Source organism: Manacus candei, unplaced genomic scaffold, assembly GCF_025592945.1.
Source record: "Manacus candei isolate 608988 ecotype Guabito, Panama unplaced genomic scaffold, ASM2559294v1 h1tg000014l, whole genome shotgun sequence".
Taxonomy (NCBI): Eukaryota; Metazoa; Chordata; class Aves; order Passeriformes; family Pipridae; genus Manacus; species Manacus candei.
This window is the reverse complement of record NW_026138062.1, coordinates 50,901,512-50,910,799: the sequence shown is the minus strand read 5'-3', so window position 1 is coordinate 50,910,799 and position 9,288 is coordinate 50,901,512. Positions and strand designations below refer to the sequence as shown.

Here is a 9,288-nt window from a genome sequence, read left to right as displayed (position 1 = left end):
GGCGCGGCGCTCCCGGCACGGCTCGGCACGGCCCGGCCCGGCCCGCTGGGAGATGTAGTTCGCCGCCTCTCCGGCCCTGCCCAGCGCTGCTCCGGGACTGCGGCTCGCAGCCGGCCACGCCGCATCCCGGTCCCGGCCGGAGGTAACGCGGGGAGGGGGGGAAAGGAAAGGGGTGCAGAAGGGGGGCGGTCGGGGGTTGGGGTGGTCAGAAGGAGGGGGACGGGGGGAAAGGGCTCTGGACAAGTGGTGCAGGAGGGGTGATCTGGGCTCAGGATGCAGGAGGGATGCTCAGGGGAAGGAATGCTGGAGGGATAGTCGGGGAAAGAGGTGCAGGAGGGATGCTTGGGGTGAGGGATGCAGGAGGGATACTCGGGGTGAATGGTGTAGAAAGGGTGCTCAGGGAAAGGGGTGTAGGAGGGGTAGTCAGGAAAAGGGGTGCTGGAGGGATGCTCAGGATGAGAGGTATGTGAAGGGTGAGGGATGCTCGGGGTGAGGGATTCAGTAGTGATACTCAGGGTGAAGGGTATAGGAAGGGTGCTCAGGGGAAGGAATGCAGAAGGAATGCTTGGAATGAGAGGTGCAGGAGGGATGCTTGAAGTGAGAGATGCAGACGGGCTGCTCAGGGGAAGGGGTGCAGTAAGGGTACTTGGGGAAAAGAGGTGCAGGAGGCATGCTTGGGGGTCGGGATGCTCAGGAGTTGAGATGCTTGGGTGTTGGGATGCTGGAGGGATGCTTGGAGGAAAGAGTTGAGGATGGATGCTTAGAGGCAGGAATGCTTGGGTAGTCAGGATGCAGGAGCTTGTTCAAGGGATACAGGAAGATGCTGTGATTAAAGGGTGCTTGGGGGTCAGAATGGAGTTCTTTGGAACTAGAATGCTCTGAGGGAGGGATACTCAGAGGAAGGGGAGCAGTAGAGATGCTTGGGAGGGATACTCGGAGTGATGCTTGGGGTTTGGGATGTAGAACAGAGCTTGGAGGGAGGTATGCCGGAGAGATGGTTGGAATAAGAGCTGCTCAGAAGGTCGAGGTGCAGGAAGGATGCTCAAGAGAGGGATGCTTGTAGGGAGGGATTCAGGAGAGAGGCCCAGGTTTCAGGATTCCCAGACAGATGCTCAGAGAGAGGGATGCTCTGTGATCAGGATGCAGAAGGGAATGGTGGAGGAGGGATGCTCGAGGATTTGGCTTTTTAGGACTCAGGCTGCTCTGTTGGAGGGAGAAGTAGAGGAGCAACACTGGGAAGTGGGTGTGTGTGCATTCCTCTGGTGCCTGCAGGGCTTTGCAAACCTGTTTACAAGGCAGCATCTTGTTATAAGAAACTGGCCAAGATGGGTTCAGGTTTTCTCCAGACAAGCTGACCTGGAGAGAGACACGCAGGGGTGTTCCCATCCCATAGGGAGCCAAAAGACTCTAAAAGTGGTCAAATTCAGATTAGTTGAGATTCAACCCTGTTTCAGGTTAAATCTGCCCTGGCTTAGACTTTGCAGGTGTTACTGAAGGATAAAAGCAGATGTTGGAATATTTGCCACTGCTTTGAGGTTTTCAAAATGCTTTGGGAACTCAACTATACCCTGCTGTATCTGGTGGCAGAGAAATTTCAACTGCATGCTGAAAAGAGGCTGAAAGAATGTAGCTGAGCTTTCCCCTGGGGAGGAGGCTCAAAATGCCTTGGGCATCCTTGTGATGGAGTCTGCAAAGTTTGCCATGGTCTCACTTTGCATTCCTGGTTTCTGAACTTGGCTGATGCAAAGCCAAAGATGTTGGGGACTGGAGGGAAACTGAGGTCTTAAGTGGGCATCATATCCCAGTTTTTCTGAAGGCACCACCAAAAAAGTGGAGATCTCTGTATCTGCAAGCAGTAAGGCAGTGTCTGATGAACCCCAACCAGCATCAGCAGTATCCACTCTCAGTCCAGTATGCTTTGGTGAACAGGACATGGTTTTTCCTTGGGTTGTATCCAGGGTTTTAATATCTATATAGAGACAAAAGCAAACAGAAACCTGAAGAAAGAAGAGTGCTATTAATGCTATAAATACCTTCAAGAAAACAAGCAGCTTTCCAGAGTAGATACATATAGAGTCTCCAGGGATGATGATAGAAAGGACGTTGGCCTGAAGGTCAGTGCAGGATCTGGGCACTCTTAGTATAAAGCCCTATGGAAGTAGGGTAGCACAGCCCGGGCTGAGAGCTCTGACCAAGGAGAAGAGCAGAAATCATTCGTGGGTAAAAAAGGAAGATACTTTCATCTGGGGAGTGTGCGGAAGAGAAACTGGGAAAAACTTATCTAGTGTGGACAGGACAAAGCTTTTGAGCTTCCAGTGCCAAATATATTCAGAGAATTAAAAAGCAAGTGGGGTGGGTTATTTTTATCTGGGGTTGTTGCCAGGCTTAGCCATAGAGCCAGCAGTTTGTCACTGCCAGGCTGGTGGTTAGAGCAAGCCCTGCCTCATGTGCCTTTCTCTGCTGCTGGTTTTGAAGACAATGGGAGAGAGCATTTTAATTCCTTGTGTCTTACTTTCTGTATCCATACCAGGATGGCTGATAATACACTAGTGATGGTTTTGAGATGCTTTATTAGAAAAGAATACTAGTTGGTACTAGAGGTGTGTGTATGTGGCTGTTGACTGGAGGGGAGAAATGGAGCTGGAAGGAGGAGTCTGGAGAAAGAGAGGATGAAATGTTAGAGCCTTAGGCTTTATTTGGTATAGCACTGATCACTTTGACATCCAGCCAAAGACTTTTTTTAATTTGATGACTGAGTGCCTAACAGCAAAAAACACAGAGCAAGAGAAGAGTGGGGGGTCTATCTGCATCAAAGGGATCAAAGAAGAAGCAACGGAGGAATAAGAGAGCAGGGTAGAGTGGGTAAGATAGATGGGTTGAGGCAGGGCAGCCTGCCCAGCACTGTTGTCACTTGGAGATGGCAGATAGAATTGTATGATGTGGCAAAACATCTTTATAATGTTTCAGAGGAAAAAAGAACAATGAAATATGTAGTACTGCAGAAGAAAGGAAAAGGGTCCACAGTGGTCTGTGGATCTAGAGCATCAACAAATTTCAATGAAGGGAGGGACTACTATATAGTAAATTTAGGCTGATTGCAAATAGATATCTCCTGGTTAATTACTCTTTTGAGACTCCTTAGGAAAGTGTGTGGCAACAGGAGAGAAACTCGTTGTTCCCAAGGTGGAACTCCTGATGTACCACAAAGCCATGCAAAATGCCAACAGTCCACTCTCTGGAGAGAACAGAAGGCTGCTGTGCAGGGTGGAAGGTTCTGCAGAGCATGGGGACAACCTCCTGCTCCAAATCTGCTATCGCCTGTGGCGAAGGGGAATCTCTGTTGGTGCTGTACTAAAGGGTGGTTCAGATTCCGAGGACAGGAAAGCATGAAGAGCCTCGTCAGCCAAAAATAATTAACTCCAGTGAGTAGGAGACACACAACACAAGTGCAATCTGTCACTGGAAAGCAGTTTGGGACAGGAAGCAAAGAATATATGATCTCCTTGAAAAGAGAAGGTGAATTTAGAAGGGCAGATTATAATTACATGCAAAAAATTCAGCTAGGCTTCTGTGCTTACAATTTTTCCCTGTTATGACTGCAGATGGGTAGAATCTCATTCTCTTTCTAAAAGGGTATTTAACGGGATTTCTCTGCAGTTATTAGTTCTGAATTTCTGCCTATATCTCATTAAAATTAACCCGGTGCTCTGCTCTGCCACAGCACTTTATTGGGTGTGACTCAGATAGCAGCTGAGAGCAAAGAACAGTGCAGCATCAGCATTAATATATTTTAAGATCTGAAGAAGTTTGGCTGCTGGCTCTGCCACAACTTTGAGCAAATGGTTTGATCTAGATAATTTTTGAGGTTCCTTCCAACCCAAACCATTCTATGAGTCTCTGGTCTGGATGTGCCTCAATATTTCACATTACTAGAACAGCATGAGTATCTGTTAGATGTGGTAATGATGTGCAGGCTGTGGTTTACCCTTCTTGGCTCGATGAACAGGCATGTACTTTGAACCAAAAAAATCCTCTTTGCCTGTGAATTCATTGGACATTTGTTCCCTGCAAAAAAATCATGAGGACATAATTACTTTGATGTTCCTGGAAAACAGACCTAGAGGGGTGACAACAGGAGTGGTCCTTGTAAGAAGTTGTATGCCAAGTCATGGCAAATTTTGTACAAATTTTAGAGAACACAGTATTTTTTGTGAGGTATTTTGTGCTCTAGCAAAGCAGTGTGTGAGCTCCCTTTCATCCTGTAGCAGCTCAGCATGCTGCAGGATTGAGCCCTAATTGCCTGGCTGCCTGGAGGATGCTGCAGGAATAGCAGTAATGTCTTGGCTGACATAAAAGAAACCATTTCAGCAGGAGTTGAGGACAATAAAAGGTGAGTCTCATTTCTGTCCTTCCAGACCTCCAGGGAATTCAGGGAAGTAGATCTTCTTCTTCTTCTTTGTAAGTAAGAGGCAAATCACTTTACATATCAATCTATGTTCAGGTGGTGAGAATTTTTTTCCTCCTTTAGTGATATTTGTCAATCTCTACCATTGTAGGAAATGTGCTGAATTTATTACTAAGATTTCCTAAAGGTAAGGTGCATCTCAAATTTATGTTTTCGGAGCTTTGTAAGATCTGGTGTGTGGCAACTGATACTACATTCTGCAAAAAATACCAAGGAACCTTTACTGGAAAACTGCTGCTGGCAGGGATAAGGGAGTGAATTGATTTAGAAGTAACTGGATAGATTTCAATTGAAATGAATCCTAATTAAAGAAAAAACAGGCAGAAGAGAGCTATAAGAACACTCTGAACAGTACAGATTACGACGACTAAACCCAAGCAAAGCCCAAGGTGATTTTTCATCCTGAGGTTGGGTTTTGGTTTCTTTTGCAGTTTACTCACTCTGGAAAATGAAGCTAAGCTAGTCAGTGCTGTTCTTTGCTTAAATTCCTTTTCCCTCTCTGGTTTCTAGAGTGTAGTTGGGTGTCTGTCCCTGCAAGGACCCAACCTGTGGTCAGCAACACCTATTGCAAATGTTGCTGAAATACTTCATTAAATTTGTGAGTCTAGGTGGAATTTAAGTTTGAAGCCAGGGTTGATCTCTTTTACGGCACCCTTTATATTTTGAGGGGGCATTGGAGGAAAGCATTGTGGGCCCTAGTGTGTATTTGTGGGTGCAGTGTGTGGTACCTAATACCATGAACACTTACTGATCTGCCAGGTGGAACAGAGTGTCTTCAGGACAGTTTTATAGGTCTGAGCAATTGCCTGACAAGGATGAGGTACAAATACATCCCTATTCCAAAATACATCTAGCACATCTTCAAAAAATCAAGAAACATTATCTGAGAACCTAATTTAGTCATCACCCCTTTGGTTCTTGGGATAATCACATATAGTACATCCTCTTGGAAGCTGTGTCGGCACACATGAAGAAGGAGGTGTCTGGTAAAGACCATTGTTCATTTACCAAGGGTAAATCATTCTTGACCTATGTAATGGCCTCCAAGGATGGATGGGTAGATCTGTGGGTGATGAGAAGGTAGTGGATGTTGTCTTCTTTGATGTCAGTAAGGCTTTTGAGATGATCCCTCACAGCATCCTTCTATCAAAGACACAAGAGAAACCACAATCTAGATGTGCAGACTGCTAATTGGGTAGGAAACAGGCTGGAACTATCCTAGGACCTTTCCTTTTTAATATTTTTATCAACAATGTGGAGGAGGAGATGAAATTCACTTTGTCAAATTAGTGAGTGACACCAGACTTGGGAAATAGTCAATATGCTTGAAAACAGGGCTGCCAAACATGAGGGCCCGGACAGGCTGTGGCTGACATGAACCTCATGGAATTCAACAAGGACAAATGCAGTGTTTTGGGATGGACTCACCTGGGATGGATTAACCCCTTGAACAGTTGAAGGCTGGGGACTGACTGATAGCAGCCACCGAGTGACCACAAAGAGATTATTCAGGAGATGGATCCAGGCTTTTTACAGGAGTGCAAATTAGGAGAACGCAAAAAAAAATAGACATAAATTGAAACAAGAGTTTCCAACTGGAAATAGAAAAAAACTTCCTACTATGAGCTAATTAGTGCTGGGGCAGGTTGACCAGGCTGGTTGTGTCATCTCCATATGGGGATATTTTCACAAACTTAATGGATAAGCCCTGGGCAGCTTGGGTTGATTTCAACTTTGTGCAGGGATTGGGCTAGAGACCTCCCAGGAATATTTTCCTCCTGATTCTGTGACTTTGCCTGTGTTGTTCCTACCAGTCATTCACTGAGGGAGCAGAACAGTTTTGCCATCTCATGGGATTTTTTCTTTTTCCCTGTAAAGCTCACATTGTGTACTTTCTGTTTTATGTGAGCTACATAACAGATGAGAACCTCAATGTGCCTCTTTGGTTTAATAATTAACGCTCTGACCTTCTACTTCATCCTTGTGTGCTCTAGGAACTTCATTCTCTTGGCAAGCAGGAATGAGCCATCCTCCCACCTCTTCTGTGAGTTTTTAATGCTGATGAGGGAGAAGAAGTGCAGAAAGGTTGTTCTACTTCAGGAGCACTCATTATAGAAGCCTGAATATTTAGTCTCTTTTTTTCAGTGTTAAACAGAGGAGAATGAGGGACTAGATCTCCAAGGTAGCATTAGGCTGCCTGACAGGGAACTGTCCTTCCCTCTCCTGCGGTTCCCTGGGTTATTTATGACACACTTCCAATTTCTACAACAAATGAGACAGTGATCTTACAGACAACACTCCAAATCACTTAACTTCTCCACTATAAACCCTGATTCACTCTCCATGCAGGTCCCGAGGGGAAAAAAAGAAGTTAATATTAGATACCTAAACTCATATATCTCTGAAAGCATCTGGAGCTGTGCTTGGCTTGAATTAGCATCTTAATTCCTAGCCTTTGACATGTGAATGATCTTTTAGTGTAAAATGCTCTTTTAGTGTAGTTTTAAGACTATAATATTTATTATTACATATTACAAAGCAACTTGAATGTTGCTTTAATGCCATTCTAAGATTGTAATATATGCCCTGGCTACCATCCTCCATCCTGTCTTTGTCTGGCCCACACCCAGGGAGCAGCTTGATCTACCCTAATATACAAAAGAAACATGGGCTTGTTTGTCCTGCTTTACTGACATGAGAGTGGTTAGAGAGGTGCAGGTGGGGCTGTAGTACCCAAAGCCCAACTTTGTACCCAAAGCCCTTCAGCAGTGAGGAGAACATATACCCTTCACCACAGGTGGTTCTCCCTGAGAAGGACTCTTCAAGGTCCTAATGTCAATATGAGATATTATGATGTTTCCTGATGAGGAAGGTGCTCCTTTGGGACTTGTTTGTCTGTTGGCTATGGAGGGAGTTTGTTTCAGCCTTGTCCTCACTGCACTGTGTTAGACAAGCCCTAGTTGCACTCTATGCAGCAGTGCCGGGGTAACCCATCCTCATGTCCCTTTCTGTGATCAGCCTGAGGAGGCTGCAAATTTATCTTAAAATTCAGATGGAATTAGACTCTTTTCATTGAAAATTTGGGTGAAGTTTGGCAATGCTAAAGTAGCCAAAGTTGTAGTCATTCAAGGGACAGTGGTGGGCAGCCATCACCCCTGAGAGGGGTAGGAAGACCACCCAACACATACCAGTGAACTGTGGTGATTGATGGGTCTAGGTCTAAAAGAACTGTAGCCATTTTTTAACCTTCTTGCCTGGGTAGTGTTTCCAAATTGCTGCACCAGGCTCAGCATGGATTGCTCCAGGGAAGTGACCACATAACAGAGAGAGACAACCAGTGAGCACTGTAGATCCTCCTGTCTCCTCCTCATCCCTTATCCATCTGCCAGATATCCAGGGTGTCAGGGCTTAGGCTGGAAAGCTGCGGAGAGGAGGTGAGGGAGGTGCCAGCTTGACTGCAGGTTTGTGCCAGTCTCTGTATGGCCAAGGTGACCACTGAGCAACAATGGGGACAAATGCTCCTGATTTCAAACTATCTGCAAGCCTCACCTGCTCTCCAGGTGGACTTTTAGCCTTTGCTGTCACTGAGGTACTTTCTGTTTGAGGTGAAAAGACATTAACTGTGGGATTTTGTCTTCTTATCTTGTCCTCGTTTGCTACTGGTTTAATGCAGGCTGATTCCTCAGGAGTCCTGCTTATGTCTTCTATCCTGGGAAAATAATGTGATGGAGAGTATTAGCTCTGCCATAGTTTGTTGTAGGGAGGGCAGCAGTGATGCTGGGTGGGGAAAAATAAATCCAGCACATGAGCAAAGGACTGTATGAGTCAGCAGACAGGACAGAAAGGCAAAAGTAGTTCCTGAAGAGCCATTGCAATGTAGGCTGCTGTCATTGCTGAATTGGGAGGTGGCTATATATCTCTCTCTCTCTCTCAATAATGGGACTTTTTTACCCTGTGAGATTGTGGGGGAAGCAGTAATGGGAAGAGGTGATGTTTAGTCAGGTGGGAAGGGTTCCCAGCCAAGTAGCTGTGAGTCAGAGCTTGATGTTTGTGTCTGGCATGGGTTTTACTTCTCCACTCGCAAGTAGCTGTCTACCAGGAGAGAAGATACTCTCTGGCTCAGATACAGGCTTACTCCAGGAATGGTATGGTCCTTGGATGGTATCTGCTGAGGTCCCTTCTGGATGTCATCTGTGAAACTTAGGGTACATGTCACCTGCACGTGTATTCTTCATTAATATAACCCTGACCACTTGAAAAACTTCAAATTTTTTCTGAGTGCTAACAAAGGATCTTTCAACTAACCTTGCTAGGAATTGCTGTGTATTGTCCTCATTTCACAGATTAGGAAGCTGAGGAACAGAAAGGTGATGATTATTATTCTGGTCACAAAAATGAGTGTGGATTGTTTCAGGCTATAGGCAGGAAGGGACTTTCTCCAAATGTTATTTGTGCAGTTCGTTGCACTGGCAGGACCTACTATGGGTGAGCCTTTATATAGCCCCTGTAATACATTTTAAGAAATCCTGACTGTCTAATTTTATCATTCTGTAATGGTTTGGGTTTTGGTTTTTTTGTTTTGTTGTTGTTGTTGGTTTTGGTTTTTTTTGGGTTTTTTTGGGGGGGTTTTGTGCAGTAGTGGATGCAACACCTGGTTATAAATGTTTTTCTGAGCTTTTCCAGGGAATTCCTTGGTTGTTTTTTTTTTTAGGCACTCTCTCCTCTAACGCTTTGTTGCTGGTGAATTTGGGCCATGACAAATGTGAAACTTTGCCTGACTCTGCAGTTTCTCTTGCTTTGGTCCCACATACAAATGCGGCAGA

General features: G+C 45.3%; 1 protein-coding gene across 2 annotated transcripts in view; it reads left to right on the top strand.

The window, feature by feature from the left end:
• USP35 (ubiquitin specific peptidase 35) overlaps positions 1 to 9,288 on the top strand; it is a 28,487-nt gene that overhangs the window by 1,282 nt on the left and 17,917 nt on the right. The window contains exon 1 of one of the 2 annotated variants that reach the window (XM_051778934.1): positions 7 to 142. The exons of the other annotated variant lie outside the window; for it this stretch is intronic. The gene's annotated coding sequence lies outside the window, so the exon portion shown is untranslated. Of the gene's footprint in view, positions 1 to 6; positions 143 to 9,288 lie in introns of those variants that run through there. 2 annotated transcript variants of the gene reach the window in all.